At 39.9% G+C, this 19,787-nt stretch overlaps 1 protein-coding gene across 1 annotated transcript in view; it reads right to left on the bottom strand.

The window, feature by feature from the left end:
- Window positions 1–19,787, bottom strand: part of fw (furrowed) — a 143,416-nt gene that overhangs the window by 17,251 nt on the left and 106,378 nt on the right. The gene's annotated exons all lie outside the window — the stretch shown is intronic.

Genomic DNA, 19,787 nt, shown 5'->3' with positions numbered 1-19,787 from the left:
ATCACAAATACATGAATTGAAATCTTTTCATGAATAAAACATACTAAGTGATTTTTACTTAGTTTACCTGTTGATTTGGAACAATTTGAGGGTGGTTTTATAGAAGTTGGATAGAGTGTATGCATATATTATAATACAATCCATCACAGGAAAGTGCAAACCATGCTGAGATGGCTGTTCCTCATTAGAACGTTTTGTTCTGAACTCTTATTGGACGATTTGCAGGTAACTTCTCTGTATCCTTTTCAAATGTTAGGCTAGATTTCGCCCAGATTATCGAAAAGTATGCCCATAAAGTTTAATCGAATTTTAATAAGGTTGTGCGCGTATTACTATTCGACTTTGAGTGAAACACGCTAAAAAAAAAATTAACATGAAAAAGTTGTTGTTCGAACAACTTTTTTTCCTTAAAAGCGCCCACTTTGCGATGTATGAAGAAAAGTTAGGTAATTATATTGCCTTTCATGAGAAAAAATATCAAGCAAATCTGAGGGGTACCATTTTTGGGAAAATGACTTTTCATTTTTAAATATATTTTTTTAGAGTGTAGAAACCGATTTTTTATTTTATTTAATTTTTTTTATAAAATTTCAGATTATTTGCTAAAAGTTCGCCATACATCACTTTTTTGTAGGGCTTGTCATTTTTAAGCTATATCGATTTGAAAAAAATCGACAAAAAACTTTGACCCTTATCAAATGTTAGGCGAGATAAATTTTGAAAAAAATAAGTACGCAAAGTTGCTTAAAATTGCTAAGTCTCCACACCCACAAAGTTCCATAAGGTTCTGAGAGGGTGCTGCCAACCACTGGATGAGTTGGCGTGAAATCCGTCATTATTATCAGAAAACCCTTTAAATTCTGTTTATATTTATTTTTAAATTCTCCTTAAAAATCTCCTCACAATCTGCATACAATTCTCTTCAGAATCTCCCAGGAATTCTCCTTGAAGTTCTCCCCCAACTCCGTTGCAATTCTTCTAAGAGTTCGTCAGGACTTAATCCTAGAATTAGTTTGGGATTCTATAGAATAATGATTCCAATATCGCGCTATTTTCGAGGTACTTAGAATCAATTTGAGTAACTTTTTTTAGACTCGAGTCCTCTTATAAAGCCCCAGAATTTACAAAGTACCAGATTCATGGACTTTGTTAAGGTCACATAGCCAAACGCTATCGGGCTGAATGGGTCATTATACCGAATTTTAGAGGAAGAGATTAAATTAGGAAATTGTTTTTAAAATCTTGAACTTGATACTGCGCAAGACCTTTGTTTAAAGTATTATGATCTGTACGAAAATAAATCTAAAATCAATTTTAATGTCTATGATTCTGAGGCTTTGACATGTGTTTAGAGTCTTAGAATATGCCATTTTTAGAGATTTGTGACTTATGAAAATCTATCCAAGATTTTGAAGAAAAAAAAAAACAGACTTGGATTTTTTTCCAACAATATGAAACTGAGAAAAATAGTCAAAATGTGGGATTTTGAAAATGTTTCTAGATCCTCGATTTAGACAAATTTTCGAAATACCAGATTTGAACAAATAGTCCCTGGAAATTTTTGTGGGCTTGGAAAAATGTTCAGGGTTCTAATAATTTGTAGATTTTTTATCGAATTTTAAAAACACAAAATTCTGAGAAGAACTCGAAAAAAAAATTCAACGGAGCACTGATAAGAATCTCAAACTAATTCTAGAATTAAGTCCTGACGAACTCTTAGAAGAATGACAAGGGAGTGTGGGGAGAACTTCAAGGAGAATTCCTGGGTGATTCTGAAGAGAATTGTATGCAGATTAGAAGGAGAATTTTATTAAGAATTTAAAAATAAATATGAACAGAATTTAAAGGGTTTTCTGATAATAATTTCAATTTGAAATTTTCAAATTTCAAAAATTTGAAATTTTCAAATGAATACTAAGAAAGATTTGCAAGAGAACTTTAGGCAAGATCCGAGAAAAATGCTGAAGCAATCGTGTTCTGAGGTAAATAAAGAAAAATGCTGAAGAATTTAAATTAAAAACAGTTTCAAGCAAAATCAGCACAGAATTCCAAGGTATTCTGAAGAGAATTCCAAAGAATTTCTGAGGAGAGTTTTGCTAAAGGTCAAATAAATTCAAAAGTTTAGGATAATTTATTTTTCAACCGCCATTAAAACGGCGCCGCGATGAAGGCTCGCTCACAGGCAAACGACTTGTTGGTGGTTCTAAAGCAGTAACAGGCGACAATGCCTTTACCGAGGTCCTTACTGTCCCTGAACCCACCGAGCTGTTTTGGCTGTACCTTTCTCGTATTCATCCTAGCGTGAAATCGGAATCAATCGAAAAGCTGGTGAAATGTTGTGTACAGTGCGAAGGTCCGATTAAGGTTGTGCCGATAGTCAAAAAGGATCCGACATCAGCCGTATGAGCTTCATCTCGTACAAAGTCGGAATGGATCCCAAACTACGCGAAGCTGCTCTTAGATCGGATACATGGCCGAAAGGAATTTTGTTCCGTGAATTTGAAGACGGTTCAAAAAACATGTGGTTGCCTCGTTTGAACACGCCTACCATCACGATCTCTCCTATTACGGGACCTTCCGAGTTCTCAACTCCCATTTCCGTACTAGACCCAGTCTGCTGATTCAGAATTGGATTTTGCGTTGTGAATCGGAGCGCTGTAGACCAGAACGCAATGCCTGTCGCATTATTGGAGACCTCGAACCACTTGATCCAGTCGCACTAGCTGTTTCCCGCCTTCAAAGTCGTTCTACTTCCTGCCATCAGAGTCGTTCTGGCCCTGCGGTCGAGTTCGGTGGTGGGGTCTCCCAAGCATCGTCTTCAGGCAAGTATGCATACATTAGTTACAGTCATTTGCCTGATCAGTTTCCGTGTTCCAGTGCAACGCTTCAAGCACCTGCCGGCTGTTTCCAGTTGAGAAGCACTTCTGATACTGCTCATTCACAACATCCGCTTTACTGTTCGAACAATCCTAATTCATCTCCGGGACGCACAATAGACCGCTCTTTGGAAGCTCCTGGTTACTCCAGCCCAGTCGTGCCGATTCCCGCCAGTGTTCAGCATAGTCGTCCTGGACCTGTGGCTGGATATGAATCAGGAGTCTTCCACCTTGCCTCTACAAGACTTGATGATGGTCAGTTATTGCCTGATGTATCTGTGATTTCCAGGGAGAGCAGTCGTTCGATTCCTTGCCGCAAGCAGGACGTCGTGATCTTCTACCAAAACGCCGGTGGAATGAATTCTGATGTTGAAGAGTACCGCCTAGCTGTATCGGATCGTTGCTACGATATTATTGTCCTGTGCGAAACGTGGCTCTATTATCGAACGCTTTCCAGTCAAGTCTTCGGTCCTGACTACGAGGTCTTTCGTTGCTATCGGAATCCTAATAACAGCCGTAAATCTACTGGTGGAGGTGTCCTTGTAGCTGTCCGTAGCGGGTTGGAGGCAAAGGCCATCGAGAACGATTCATGGAACTATGTGGAGCAGGTTTGGACAGCCATCAATCTGGGTGATCGCACACTATTTCTATGCGCTCTGTACATTCCACCTGATCGAGTCCGCGACAATGAACTCATCGATACTCACTGTCGGTCAGTTTTCACAAGTTGTCGAAAGTTCCACTCCAGTTGATGAGATATTCATTTTTGGTGACTTCAATCTGCCAGGCGTTTCGTGGAGTCCATCTCATAGCGGATTCCTGTATCCAGATCCTGATAGCTCTACATTTCACGCAGGAGCTATTAGCCTTCTCGACAACTACAGCGCAGCGACGCTTTCTCAAATTAACCATGTAGTTAACGAAAATGGTCGTAGTTTGGACCTCTGCTTCGTGAGCACACAGGACAGGGCTCCATCAATTTCCTCGGCTCCTTGTGCACTAACTAAGCTAGTTCCACATCACCCTCCTCTAATTGTCACTGTTCAGGACAAATTCGTGCGTGATTTCGGCGACTATACTGCTACGGTTTCTTATGACTTCCGTAAAGCTGACCACCGTAGCATCATAGATGTATTGTCTAGCATGGTATGGGAGAACATCCTTGATCCAGATGACGTTGAGGCTGCAGCGCAAACCTTTTCACATGTCTTGGCATATGTCATTGACAGACACGTCCCGAAAAGAACTCACCACAAAGTGTCTCACCCTCCCTGGCAGACGAGAGAGCTACGTAGGTTGAAGTCAATCAAGAGAGCAGCATTGAGAAGATTTACGAAGTATCGCACGCTTCCTCTGAAACTACATTATGTGAGGTTGAATCACATGTACCAGCGAGCCAGTCGTGAATGCTTTTCAAGTTTCCAACGAGGCATCCAGCGCAAACTTAAGGTACACCCGACATCCTTTTGGAACTACGTGAACGAGCAACGCAGGGAATCCGGCCTCCCATCGTCTATGGAATTCAACGGAGAAGTTGCTGCCACTGTTCAGGATATATGCCACCTTTTTTCCGAAAAGTTTGCCAGTGTATTCACTAATGAGACACTAACTGACGACCATATTAACCTGGCTGCCAGGAACGTTCCAGTAAACGATCAAACGCTGGGTGCAATTGATTTCTAAGGCCGCGACTCTGCTCAAGTCATCCTTCAATCCTGGACCTGATGGAGTTCCATCTGTATTTTTGAAGAGACATATTGCTAGCTTGTTAATTCCGCTTCTTCGCCTGTTCCGAATGTCTCTCTCAGGTGGCATATTTCCATCTTGCTGGAAATTTGCGCACATGTTTCCCGTCCACAAAAAAGGAAGGAAACGAGCTGTGGATAACTATCGAGGAATTACATCGTTAAGTGCCGTTTCGAAGCTATTCGAGCTAGTGATTATGGAACCGTTGCTGTCCCATTGCAAGCAGTTTTTGAGTGCTGATCAACATGGGTTTACTGTCGGCCGCTCTACAACTACCAATCTGCTGTGTCTCACATCATATATAACCGAAAGCATGTCGGATCGGGTTCAAACGGACGTTATTTATTCAGACCTATCCGCAGCATTCGACAAGTTGAACCATGCTATTGCGATTGCTAAACTCGGCAGGCTCGGTGTATGCGGTAATATTCTGAGTTGGTTTCGATCATATCTTACCGGTCGGCAACTAAAAGTTGCCATAGGAGATTGCAGATCAGCTAGCTTCTTCGCCACATCAGGTATATCTCAGGGAAGCCACATGGGACCGTTAATTTTTATACTGTACTTCAACGACGTGCATCTGGTCATCGAAGCTCCTCGGTTATCATATGCAGATGACATCAAAATCTTCCTACGAATCTGCTCCATTGCTGACTGTCACTTTCTTCAACGTCAACTGAATGTATTCGCTAGTTGGTGCAGGTTAAACAGAATGGTAGTGAACCCAGCCAAATGCTCCGCTATTACGTTCTCACGAAAACAACAACCGATAATATTTAGCTATGACCTGCTTGGCTCGACAATCGACAATCAGGTGAAAGACTTGGGTGTGATCTTGGATTCGCAGCTTTCATTCAAGCAACACATTGCATATGTTGTTGATAAGGCGTCAAGAACGTTCATTTTTAGGATAGCTCAAAACTTCACTGATATCTACTGTCTAAAATCTCTCTATTGTTCGCTTGTTCGATCGACGCTTGAGTATTGTTCAGCGGTTTGGAACCCAAACTACAACAACGGTGCCGAGAGAATTGAATCTGTTCAACGTCGCTTTCTTCGTTTTGCGTTGCGTAGATTGCCTTGGAATGATCCGTTTCGATTACCAAGTTACGAAAGCCGTTGTCAACTTATCGACCTAGTGAAATGATGTCCTTACGGACCTCCAGGATCGTTCGGTTGAATTCAACTGTACACTTTGACGGTTGTGGGTAGAATAATTTTTATTTCTCTTCCATAAAGTTCTGTACCATGCTTCGAGACTATTTTTGCTTATGTAGCTAAATGATATAATGACGACTTCAGTTGACGATAGCATGTGGCGACGGCGTTCCACATAATAATCCAAGTCAGCAAAAACATTCATTCCTCGTGGTTTATGGGAACGCAAAGTTTGATCGCTTCCCATGGATGGTAAGTGAGACCGCCATCCACCACACGCCCTATTTATAATTTTTAAAATTTTTATCTTCAGTTGAAAATTTTAAAATTGATCTACCTAAATATTCGTTTTTTTTTTTTGTGTACGTTCCATTTTTTTTACGATGAAATTCTGATTTATTTACCTTACTTACATCCACCACACGTTCTATTCTTGAATATATCTTCTGACCCTATCCTTATGAATCAGTTCAGTTTTATTGTTAATATTTACTTCTACATTAGGATCTTTGTCACAATTAACTGAGTATGGTCCAAGGTATTTATTTTCTAGCTTTGATCCTGTTTCATTTTTGATTAAGATAAGTTCTCCTGGTTGATAAACATAATTTTCTTTATTTATATTGTAATTCATTGTTCTTTTGCGCTTTGAAGCTAATAGTTTATTTCTGACTTCTAATTGGATCGTTTGTAATTTATACTTTAAAAGTTTACTGTAATCGTCTATGTTGTTGATAGGATCTACGCTGTTGGAATCTGTTAGATTTGAAGGTAATATGCATTGTTTTCCAAAAAACTAACACATAAGGTGTGTTATCGGTTTCTGTATGGCAGGTTGTGTTGTAGGCAAATTGAAAGTACGGCACCCAAGATGACCATTGAAACATTTTGCTACCTGAATAAATACGAAGAAAATTTCCAAGCGATTTGTGGGAGTTTTCTAGCGCTCCTATTGATTGATGATGATATGCAACTGAGTTGAGCTTATTAATTTTTAGTAATTTGCATATGTCGCTGAATAACGCAGACATAAATTCTGCACCTTTGTCTGTTGCTGCTATTGCTTTTGGAACACCATAATTCAAAATAACCTTTTCAACAAAAGCTGTTGCTACTACTGTTGATAATTTTTCCTTGATTGGTGTTGCTGTCACGAACTTTGTCAATTCACATTGAGTTGTAAGAATATACTTATTTCCTTCATTATCCGGTAACAATGGACCGACTAAATCCAAGTATATTTTTTCGAATGCTGTGCTAGCTGTCGAAGTTATAATCATAGGTACCTTTTTCATAGGTAAAATTTTATTTTTCTGGCATAGTTCGCACTTTTTAATAAAGTTTTCAATGTCTTGGTTGATGTTTTTCCAGAAATATCTGTTCTTGATAGTTTTTTGAGTTCTTTTAATCCCTGCATGTCCTGCAGTGGGAAGTATGTGAAAATCGTTTAGTATTATGCATTTTTCATTACCATCAGTAATTATTTTTACATCCTTGTGTAATGTATGAAGTTTTGGTATTTCTTGAAGAAAATTGTTTTCTACGATATCTTTATAAAATTTGTGCGCACTTTTAGTATTTTTTATAATTACGAGCTCGTTTATTTGTTTTTCTTTGCATAATTCTGTCAACCTTTTCATTATTCGCTGTAGCTGAACTAATGACTTTGCTGGTTTAATAATTATTTTCCTTCCACATTCAGACATTTTCACTTCAGTTGAAGTATTGTTGTCAAGTGTAATTTCTGCTATCCCTTCAGATGAAAGATGATGGCCATTCATCTTCTCTGTAGGTGATGCATTTTTGTTTGTAAGCTTTTCCGCTTGTGATCTTGTCGTTACTAACACGTCTTGATATATTTTGTTGTTAATCTCTTTCAACTCGGAAGACGAAATACGTGACAACGCGTCCGCTATCACATTTTGACTTCCTTGTATGTAGGTTATGTCAAAATCATACTCTTCAAGCGCCAACCTAAATTTAGTTAAACGACTTGAAGGGTCTTTCAGTGAGAATAGATAGACTAATGGCTTATGATCTGTGCAAATTGAAAATTTTTTACCGTATAGAAAGGGCCTAAAATGTTTAATTGCCCAAACCACTGCCAGTAGCTCCTTCTCGATTGTCGCATAATTAATCTCTGCTTTATTCAATGCTTTACTGGCATAAGCTATGGGAGTTCCGTTTTTGTTCGATAAAACGGCTCCAATAGCGTATCCAGAAGCATCTGTGTGTAGTATAAATTTATTGTTGTCACTGAAATCTGGGTAGTCTAGAATCGGTGGGTTTACAAATGTTTCCTTCAATGTGTTAAAGGCTGTCTTGCAATCCTGAGTCCAGACAAACTTCGAGTTTTTTCTGGTTAATTTGTTAAGAGGAATGCATATTTTAGCAAAGTTTTCAATATGTTTACGGTAATAGTTCGCAAACGCAATAAAACGTTTGACTTCATTAGCATTTTCTGGTACAGGCCAGCTATTTATGCATTCTATTTTTTGTGGATCGGGTCTTATTCCTTCTGAGGAGATGTAATGACCTAAGTAAATCAATTCCTTTTTATAGAAATTACATTTCTCAGGATTTAACTTCAAATTAACTTTTCTAAGACGTTCGAAAACACTAATTAGATGTTTATTATGTTCTTCCGTTGTCTTTCCAAATATAATTAAGTCGTCTAGGTAAACCAAACATTTTTCCATGTTAAGGCCTGACATAGCAATTGTCATTAGCCTGGAAAAAGAAGATGGACTTATTTTTAAACCCATCGGTAACCTAGTCATTTGATATTGACCGGTTGGTGTGGTAAAAGCTGTTACTGCCCTATCTTCTGGCTTAATCTCACATTGGTAATACCCTTGAGATAAATCTAAATGCGAAAAATATTTGGCTCCCGATAATGAGTTAATGACTTCCTCAATGTTCGGCAACGGGAATTTGTCGTCTTGGAGTGTTTCATTTACTTTTCTATAGTCGATTACCAAACGCCATTTTTTACTGTCGTTGGCTGACTTCTTTGGAACTAGCAATAAGGGGGTGTTCCATTCAGATTGTGCATTTTGAATTATATTTTCGTTGAGCATTTTATTAATTTGATTATTTATTTCATCTTTTTGATAGTGAGGAATTTTATATGGTTTGGAATAAACTGGAGAAGTATTGGGTTTGACATTTATCGATGGTTTATAAATTGGAGTAGTGGTTAAGCTGTCATTTTTTAAACAAAATATATCAGAAAATTTGACACAAATTTTTGATATCGTTCTTTTTTCATCCTCTTGTAGGTGATCTAGTTTTAATTCATTTAATAATTGACTGGCTCTTCTTGGATTACTGCGGTCTGTATCATATTCAAATGCATCATAATGTTTCAGACTTTTTACAATTGGTGTGAAAGCTTTTAAATGCACGGGATGATTTCGCACGTTTATAATTCTAACAGGTATTTTACCATTATGAGGGGTTACAATACAATTAGCAATAAAGACATTGGATGCTAATTCTTGGTTGATAACTAGGGATTGTTCTGTACAATTAGTATTAATAAATGTTACCAGCTCCGATCTCGCAGGTAATATTAAATTTGAATTATTTTTGTTAGAAAGTGGAATATTTATGACTGAGTCATTTCGCGTAAGGGATAAATACAGTAGTTCAAAATCTATTTTAGCCTTATATTTTGTCAAAAAATCAGTACCGATCAATCCTACCACATTAGATGGTAAGTTTTGAACGACATGTAGCTTAATGAAGAAATTATTTCTAGAATTCTGTAAACTAGTAAAAATATATCCTATCGACTTTGTCGTACCATTCACACCTCGTATACTAATTTTTTGGTCAAAGTTGATGTTTATCTCCGACGGTAAATATTTACGATCGATTAAACAGCAAGTTGCACCACTATCGACGATAAATTCTAGTTTTTTGTTGAGTAGTGTGAACGTTACTCGTGGTGATAGATTTACCGTATTTTCACTTAAATTAGCGAAATAAATCAATTAAATTCGCCTCTTGTTCTTCAGCTTGAGATGAGGATTGGTTAGCCTGAGAGGATGCCAAATTTGCATTTCCTCTGGCATTTCTTGTGTTTCGATTGTTACTTGTAGAATCATTATCTCTGTTCCGGTTATTTCTATTATGGTGAGCATTACTGTTATAGTTATTCCGATTATTGAAGTTGCCTCCTTGGTAACCATAATTTCTATGTAAGCCTCTATTGGGACCTCGATTGAATCCTTGGTTTTGGTCATTATAGTTATTCCTATTATGGAAATAACCACGGCCTCTGCCACGCCAATTACCACGGTATCCATAATTATTTTGTCTGCCTCTGGACGATGCAAACAAAACATTTTCTGCTACAGTTGGTACTGGAGACACTTCCAGGGCATCCGAAACAGCACTAACAAGAGTAGATGAGTTTCTTGCTTTTACAAAAAATGCAGTCTGGGTATCTGTGAGACCTGCAGTGAACGCGTCAACTGCTACCGATTGAACTATATTGGAAGCACCAGCTTCGTCAGGGAATGTTCCCTGAGAGACATACGCTGCGGCTAGCTTACTGGCAAGTTCATCCATTTGCTGACCGTATTCTGATATCTTTTGCTTACCCTGTTTCAAGCTAAGCATTTCTTTCTCTACTGCCTTCGGTGTAAGTTTGACTGCAAACTTAGCTTTCAAAGCAGTGGATGCTTGAGCAACTGTTGCGGCACCATTTATCGCTCCGTGAGCTGGGCCAATTAATCGAGTTTTTGCAAAGTCAATTACCGCCAGTTCAGGAACTCTTGGAAAATATGATCTAAGTAGTTCCAATGTTTCAACAAAATTTGAAAGCTTTGATGGATTTCCATCATATTTGTCAACCAATTTCAAAGCAATGTTCAAATCTAGCAAAGCTGCCATTTTTGATTGTTTAGATAGTCGAAGTACGAAAATAATTCCTAAAACAATCCTTCTGAAATAGTCTTTGGAAAACTCCTGTGGGTTACCTAACCTTTCCTTTAAAATTTGATGAATCTCTCCATACAGTTGCCTTGTCCCTTTAATTATAAAATCAAATTTAGATCGCGGAATTTGCTCTTCGATTTCCGATAATATTTCAGTAATTTCTACGTAAAGTCGTTTCGCAATGTCCAATTTTTTAATTAATGTGATACGGGTGTAATTCCGTCTTGGTGCTTTTTTCAAATTCAAAAGTAATCGGCTCAAGTTACCTTCTATCTTAGAGATGAGTTCTATTCTTTCTTCAGTAGACATTTAGTTAATATCGATTTTCTTTTACTTACTCCGCTTTCTATTTTGGATCATATTCTCGATAACTGCATGCACATCGATGTCGAAATTACTGCTCCTTGTTTCATTCTTCCGCCAGGCAAATTTTCCCAAGTTTTGATCACTTGCTTTAAACATTCACGTGGCGCAATTTGTCCGATTCTTTATACGTCTGCGATGTTATCAAGACTCTTCGCTATTCTGAGGGCACGCTTGCGCTCTCTTCTCTTCAGCATGTTGTACAGGGTAATAACGAGCTGAATTACCACTATTACCAAAACAAGGTACAGTAAAAAGTCATGGTTTTCTAATTTTTCACTGTGGTATTCTTGATTATTTATTATACGAACTTGAGGGTCCGCATTATGAGTAACTTGTGATTTCGATGCCGTTTTCCCCATATTAACTGTGTGTTTGTTCAGTTCGTGTATCACATAATGTCTTTTTCGATTTTTGTGAATAACTGGCTATTCACTTGCCATTTTAATGATATTTCGATGCTGCGTTATGGTTGTCAACATGTAAAAATTAATGTAATAGTAAATTTTACGGTGATTTTCCGTATTTAAATTTCTCATTTGTCAGTCACACAGGCTTCAAATCAGTTTGTTCGTTTGCTCGTTTTTCTTGCGATTAACACGCCACTCGGTGATTGGAAGCAGCATTCAACACAATTAGACTCCTGATTAGTCGAACATCACTTTCACATATGCACTGCTCCGGTAATTTATTACATTGCATCGCTTGGGCTTTCCGTGCCGAGACCGAAAATAGCATACATGCACTTTACACCTTCTTTATGCGACATTCTGAACTTCGAAATCGTCTACAAATTTTACTCAACACACTACACTGCACTGGAATTGGCAGGATCTGCCATGAAATGATGTCCTTACGGACCTCCAGGATCGTTCGGTTGAATTCAACTGTACACTTTGACGGTTGTGGGTAGAATAATTTTTATTTCTCTTCCATAAAGTTCTGTACCATGCTTCGAGACTATTTTTGCTTATGTAGCTAAATGATATAATGACGACTTCAGTTGACGATAGCATGTGGCGACGGCGTTCCACATAATAATCCAAGTCAGCAAAAACATTCATTCCTCGTGGTTTATGGGAACGCAAAGTTTGATCGCTTCCCATGGATGGTAAGTGAGACCGCCATCCACCACACTAGAACTTCTCCGGAATAGAAGAGACACAAACAGAGCCCTAACCGTGGTCGATATCCTACAAGGAAGGACAGATTGTGAGGCTATCCTGAGGCAAATTGACCTGAATGTTCAACCCCGACCGCTTCGTAATAACCTTATGCTAAGACTGCCTCTACGTCGCACAAATTATGGAGCGTACGGTGCAATTGTCTGCCGCTCAAACCACACATTGTAAATCGTAACATATGACTTCCTTTGGGAAAAATATCAAGCATTTTATTCTGCATATTTTCGCACGCTGTGATAAGTGCATGTTTGGAGCCTATTTTGTCCCAAAATCCCATATTTTCTGTAGTTCTTTCCCATTATGATACTTCACTGATTTAAATAGTCAGTACCTTTTATCAGAAGCAGCCAATTTGTCTTCTAGTAGTCAGCTTGTGCCTTTTAAAAACTATTGATAACATTTATAGGAGAGCATGGAGTCAAATAAGCCAGATTTTGTAATAAAATATAAAAGTTTTCCGAATTTTAACTTAATATTAAAAAATAAAATATGAGATGCTCAGAAAGTGGATTACAATAGTCTAAAGGACAAAACTGAGTCAAGTGCATGTTTTGAGCGTATTTTACTGAACAGTTCCTGCCGCTGAAATGGTTACACGAGATTTAGGTTTTCTTGTAGTAAAAAGGAATCTAAGCATCAAATGTGCTTGTTTTCATACTGTGTACGGACAAATAAATACATGTTTAGCGCCTGATTTACCCCAAAATCCTCTATCAATCGAAAGCATTTAGACTGGTTTATTGGCTTAAATAGACAATAACTTTCTTTGGAAGTTTCCAAATATACCATTTAGAAGCCAGTAAGTGAGCTTTGATTAACTGATTGGAAACATTTATAGGAGAATGTGGGGTCAAATAATCCATGTTTCAAATATAAAAGTTTGCTCATGTTGAATGACATGTTAAAAATAAATATGTACGCTGTACAAAATACTCAGTAAATTGGTTGCAATATTCTATGTTTAGACCATGTTGTCACTGAGCAGTGATAACCATCTTTAATTGGCAGAGCATATAAATCACTTCATGATTATTCGAAATGAACCAGCCAAAAGCTAGAAATCTCGCTAATAAATCATTAACAAGGAGAAGAAGTTTGTAGTTTTCAGCGGTACCGTGAAATTTGTCAAAAAATGGCTGAGCTATGATTTTTTAAACATTTAAAGTTTCCCGTTCCACCTTTTTTGGAGGAGTGTTTTTCGTCTACTTCAAACCAATCCCGACATATACTGTTTTCTAAGTGTGGATTAAAACTGAAGCAGACTTTATTTGGTGAACATAGTGCAATTGAAAGCATTTAATCTTCTACAAGCCAATTTGTGATATTATCAATAAAATAATTATTTAGGACTTTGCGGTACTCTGTTACTTTGGATCATCATCGCTGTCACTGATCCAATCGGAATGATCATCATAGTTTTCTGCGTAGACCACTCCATCATCAGACTCTACTATGAACTGTTGCAGTTTTGCCTCAAATGCATCATCAGACTTTTTTGTCCTCCGACACGCGATCTTCAGTTTCACGGTTTCCAACAATCGCGTTTGCTACCTTACCATCTATCATGATGTAAAAGGAGGATACTGTAATATGCAGCGTGAACTTTCCAACAACAACTGTAACCGGGTTGCTGTTGATTGCCTCTAATTCTGAGAAAAAAAAATGTCAATGAACTGCTTGATGATTCCTTCAGTCTCCTTTATCCAGCTCATTGATCTTATGCGGCAGAATGAACTTGCCTGAGGATTTGGATTCTTCCAAATAACTCCTCCTTTATCGGTTTGCAATAAAAGACTCATATAGTGCTCGGAGCCCCGGATAATAAGGAATCATCGTTCCTCAACATTTAAGCCATATTGTAATGACTGAATCCGGTCGCAGAATCGGGGTCTGCCGTTGCGAATAGCATACATTTTAAATCTTTACGATTGAACGATGTAATTTTCATGGAAACGTCACACGTAAACAAATCTCTAACCGTACACTTCGATGACAAGTAACCCTGATCTCAATTAGGTGCAGGGAAATCTGGAATGATGGTATCCCAGTACTGAGATACTTTTCTCCAAGGCTGTAACAATCTAAATCCAAGGTGGTCTATAGCGAACCTTTCAAATCCCTCATACTTGCTACGACTTAGCCCCATTGCTTAAGCATGAGGCATTTTTCAATAGACGCAACAGTAGTTTTCTTAAAACTGTGCAATTTCTTCAAGATATCCTGTGCCCATTTTTTCCGCCATCTACAATATGGCGGATTATTTTAGCTATTGCAGGATTCCTGTTATTGGCAGCTGAGGATCGTGCCGATTTTAACAAGAGTGGTAAAGGTTCTTTGAGTTAACGCTATGCAACGGAAATTTTGAGTCTTTTTAGACAATCGCATATATTCTTTTTTTTTGCGGCCTTGTGGTTTGTCACGTAGGGGAGATTGCTCATCGGAAATTGAAGAAACTGTTTCATTGGAAACATGAGTTGTGTGGGATCGAACAGATGACACCTAAGTAGATAAAACAATACGCTTCATAAATAACAATGCCATATTTATGGAAACACTATCTTTGAAACGAAAACTTAAGTATTGAAAAATTTGTAAAACATGAGCAGAATTAAATCCAACTATTTTAATCTTTTTAAATGATTAATGTAAATGTTGTATTCAGCAAAGCTGTAAGGCAAACAATTGTTTTGCATAAAGGCATGTTCACAAAAATACAACAATTTTACAAAGTTCCAACTAAGTCGTTAATAATCAATTAAAATTATCCAAAGTGATGATAATAAATATCAAAGAGTGCTTGATAATGTAAAGGGTGATACGGTCAAAATTTGGTCAAGGGAAAACGCGTGTAAATCGGTGAAATCGTTTATTTAAAAAATCAAATTAAATTTCTTTTTCAAGTTCAATTAGTATAAAATTCAGGAAAAATATTCAGTTAGGCTTCCGCTTTTCCAAATCCGAATTGCCGGGCCTTACGCTTGACCTCTGCCATCAGATTTTGTACAGCCACCTTGTCCACCTTCTTCGCCGCAGAAAGCCAGTTTGCCTTGAACTGCTGCTCGCCCTTAGCAGTTTTTTGGTCTTCTTTAGGTTCCGCTTGACAATAGCCCAGTATTTCTCAATTGGGCGGAGCTCTGGCGTGTTGGGAGGGTTCTTGTCCTTGGGAACCACCTGCACGTTGTTGGCGGCGTACCACTCCATGGCCTTTTTACCGTAATGGCAAGATGCCAAATCCGGCCAAAACAGTACGGAACAACCGTGTTTCTTCAGGAAAGGCAGCAGACGTTTATTCAAACACTCTTTCACGTAAATTTCTTGGTTGACAGTCCCGGAAGCTATGAAAATGCTGCTTTTCAAGCCACAGGTACAGATGGCTTGCCAAACCAGATATTTCTTTGCGAACTTTGACAGTTTCATGTGCTTGAAAACATCTGCTACCTTTCCCCTTCCTTTTGCCGTATAAAACTCCTGTCCCGGAAGCTGCTTGTAGTCGGCTTTGACGTAGGTTTCGTCGTCCATTACCACGCAGTCAAACTTCGTCAGCATCGTCGTGTACAGCCTCCGGGATCGCGCTTTGGCCGTCGTATTTTGTTTATCATCGCGATTTGGAGTCACTACCTTCTTGTAAGTCGATAGTCCGGCTCGTTTTTTGGCTCGATGCACGGTTGTAGACGATACACCCAGCTTATTTGCGGCATCTCGGAGAGAGAGGTTAGGGTTTCGCTTGAAACTACCGGCAACTCTCTTTGTCGTCTCAGCGGCTTCCGGTTTTCGATTTCCCCCCGATCCAGACTTCCTGGCTGTCGACAAACGTTCCCCAAACACTTTAATTACATTTGTAACGGTTGATTTGGCAACTTTTAGCGATTTTGCCAACTTTGCGTGCGAGTAGCTCGGATTTTCGCGATGCGCGAGCAAAATTTTGATACGCTGCTCTTCTTGCTTGGACGGCATTTTGACAACTGAAGAGTGAATTCTAAAATCAAAATAGGAGCAACATTCTACACACACACCTTCAAAATGAGGGGTGTTCAGGTTTTTTAAATGCAAAATTGAAAGAAATACGTCAAGTTGATATTGACCAAATTTTGACCGTATCACCCTTTATAAGCAATATTTTCTACTGATATTAACATACTGCTATTTCAACGAACTAAGTTATTCATGGATATGATCTGTATAGTATTCTCTTGAAATTAGTTCTAAAGATTCGGTTAATTGAACACCAAATACCGCCAAATGCGCTCATGCTCAAACCCTGGCTCAAACGCTTCAGCTCTGAAACCTTTACAATTGTTATAGAAACCAACAGAGAAAGACATCGAACTGATATAACGGCAACGACTTTTAGCGCAAAACAAAGGACACGAATTGGATCATGGAATGTATTGACGTTAGCCCAGCACAATTCGCCAACGAGGCGCGACGCATGAAGCTAGAAATCCTGGGACTGAGTGAAGTTCGTTGGCCAAACTTTGGAGAGCACAAACTGCCGTCGGGACAGGTACTACTATACTCTGGTATTCGAGGTGATAACGCTCCCCGCCATCGTGGAGTTGGTCTCCTACTTAGCGTCCAGGCAAGTGCTGCGCTCATCAAATGGGAGCCTGTTAATGAGAGGATAATCGTTGCCAGATTTAGAACACGGGTTCGTAACCTTACCATAATTCAATGTTATGCGCCAACCGATGCTGCCGAGCTACAGGACAAGGAGAATTTTTACAGTCAACTGAATGCCGTCGTGGATAAGGTTCCAAAGGGTGACATCAAGATCTACACTGGCGACTTCAATGCGAAGATCGGCTCCGACAACACGGACTATGAGCTTGTCATGGGATGCCATGGTCTCGGCGAAATGAGCGAGAATGGTGAGCTGTTTGCAGAATTTTGTGGCAATAACGACATGGTGATCGGGGGCTCGCTCTTCCCCCATCGGCAAGTGCACAAAGTCACGTGGGTTTCCCGTGATGGACATACCGAAAATCAGATCGACCACATCTGCATCAGCCGAAAATGGAGACGGAGCCTTCTTGATGTCCGGAATAAACGCAGCGCCGACATCGCGTCTGACCATCACCTTCTAATCGGTGAAATCCGCCTACGCATGGCGCGGATCCAGCGACGGGAGGAGAGACTCGGGTGGCGGTTCAACACACGTCGACTTTAAGATCAAGCGGTAAAAGGTCTTTTGTTGAAGAACTTGAGACTCGAGCTGCGAACGTTCCAGAAGGTGGCAGCGTAGAAGAACAATGGACGGTCATCAAGAATGCCTTTATAGAAACAAGCGAGAACAACTTGAGTGAACTGCGCACCCAGAGGAAAGAGTGGATCACAGATGAAACCTGGCGAAATATTGAGGAGCGTAGAGAAGCAAAAGCCGCGATAGAGCGGGCGAGAACCAGAGGAGCCAAGAACGAAGCCCGTCAATGGTACTCGGCTCTAGAGAAGGAAGTCAAGCGCTCTTGCAGACGGGACAAGCGAGCGCGGGTGAACTCCCTGGCCGACGAAGGGGAGAAAGCCGCAAACGCTGGCGATATATGCCTCCTCTACGATATCTCACGACGCCTGAGTGGAGCAAGGATGAACCCGAGGATGCCAGTGAAGGACACGACTGGACAATTGCTTACCGACCCCACTGACCAGCTGAAACGCTGGTTTGAGCATTTCGAACAACTTCTTCAAGTTTCGACGGCCAACCAGCCATCAACATCTCGGCATGATTCGCCTAGGGTGCGGTGCATCACTCGCGTCAATTCCGAGGCCCCATCACTGCAGGAGATTGAAGCAGCTATCCGAAGCATGAAATCCAACAAGGCATATCAGCAGAGATGCTCAAAGCTGACCCCATGCTATCCGCACAAATGTTGCATCAACTATTCTGTAATATCTGGGACACCACGACATTTCCGGCCGACTGGATGCAGGGCATCTTAGTGAAGGTCCCAAAGAAGGGGGATCTGACTGTGTGCGACAATTGGCGAGGCATCATGTTACTGTGTATTGTTTTCAAAGTTCTGTGCAAAGTTATCCTGAATCGGATACAGGAGAAGATCGACGTGACTCTCCGACGGCAGCAGGCAGGATTCCGTGCCGGAAGATCTTGTGTGGACCATATTGTCACGCTCCGCATCATCCTGGATGGCCGTCTTGGATACCAAAAATAGCAGAAATACTCACATTGCCCAGCATCCTTCTATATGACCAGGATATCATACAGGTTATACAGGAAGTTCATGTGCACACTGGCGCTGCGTAGTGTGATAGTTCTAAACTTTCTACATGGTCAGGATCAAGAGATATTCTATGTTAGATCCAAATTCCATGTAATACAGCGTCCGTCAGAAGTAATATGAAAAGGAAGCGCCTCTAACGGCGTAGTTCCTTTTTAAACCTGAATCGAATGGCACAGGCTTGCTGGTTTACCCCAGTGTAACAACTTTGTCGAAGACAGTATAGCTTTATATATTTAAACAACTGTGATTAACTCAGCCCATATTAGTGAAAATCCCATAAGCTGTGGGTATCCTTATTCGCGGATAGCCCGGCAATAAGTATCCAACAATAATGGGGTGTTTACATCTGTGTGAATTTGCTAGCGCTAGTGTACTAGCGAACTAGCACCAATTTCAGTTGCTCGTATACATTATGCTGTTGAGCTTTTTTGCTAGCAGCTGGCTCATTAGCGCTAGTCAGAGTTGATAATAGAAGAGTTACGCAGAGTGAAGCTTACAACACTGATGTCGATCAATGGACATTGTTTTATTTTGGCAACCTTTATTTTTGTTTACACCTCGGATGACTTCACTTGGGTTGTGAAAGTTTCCTCTAGTTTCGATAACAATACTTTCCACGCAACTGAGTCAGTTTGTCTACTATGCTCGATAGGTAGACGGTTTGACAGTTCGATAGGTAGATTTTGGTTTCAGTCTGCGTAACTCTTCTATTATCAACTCTGGCGCTAGTGTAATAGCACAAGTGTAAACACCCCATAAGGATTCATGACTGTATGTTGTAGAAACACACAGAAGACATAAATGCATCGGTAACGACGAACCTGAGAAACACTTCCCCTATCAATTTCAAACCGACGATGAATAGGTAAGGAAAAGTGAAACCAAATTGCCCCTTCCCTTTCCCAACCCTGGCTAGGCCCGAGGTACCTATTGATCGCAATTTTTCTCTCTTTTCAAAAGCCCGGGACACCAATTGAAAATCGAAGACCGAAACACTTCATCAATCTCGGGACAGTTTGTTCCCAATCAACACCCGCCAACTCGCCATAATTGCCGTTGGCTCCATCCACTGTCGTGATCCCTTACTACCTTACCTACACCTATATCTCATTTCCCATAGCCGCCACGGTTTCTTTCCCTGCCTGTCAAGCCGATGATGGTCGTGGTCTCGTCTCGGACGCGAAACATGGATCGATGGAATTACTTCGGATGACAGAGGAAATAACAGCTCCGGCGATGATGCTCTACTGGCGACAAGCTATAGGTAGGTAATCTACTCT

The sequence above is a fragment of the Ochlerotatus camptorhynchus genome, unplaced genomic scaffold (assembly GCF_037179485.1).
Source record: "Ochlerotatus camptorhynchus isolate MF236.1 unplaced genomic scaffold, CSIRO-AGI_Acam_v1.1 ptg000304l, whole genome shotgun sequence".
NCBI lineage: Eukaryota > Metazoa > Arthropoda > Insecta > Diptera > Culicidae > Ochlerotatus > Ochlerotatus camptorhynchus.
The sequence above is the reverse complement of the archived record's forward strand: the minus strand, read 5'-3'. Positions and strand labels throughout refer to the sequence as shown.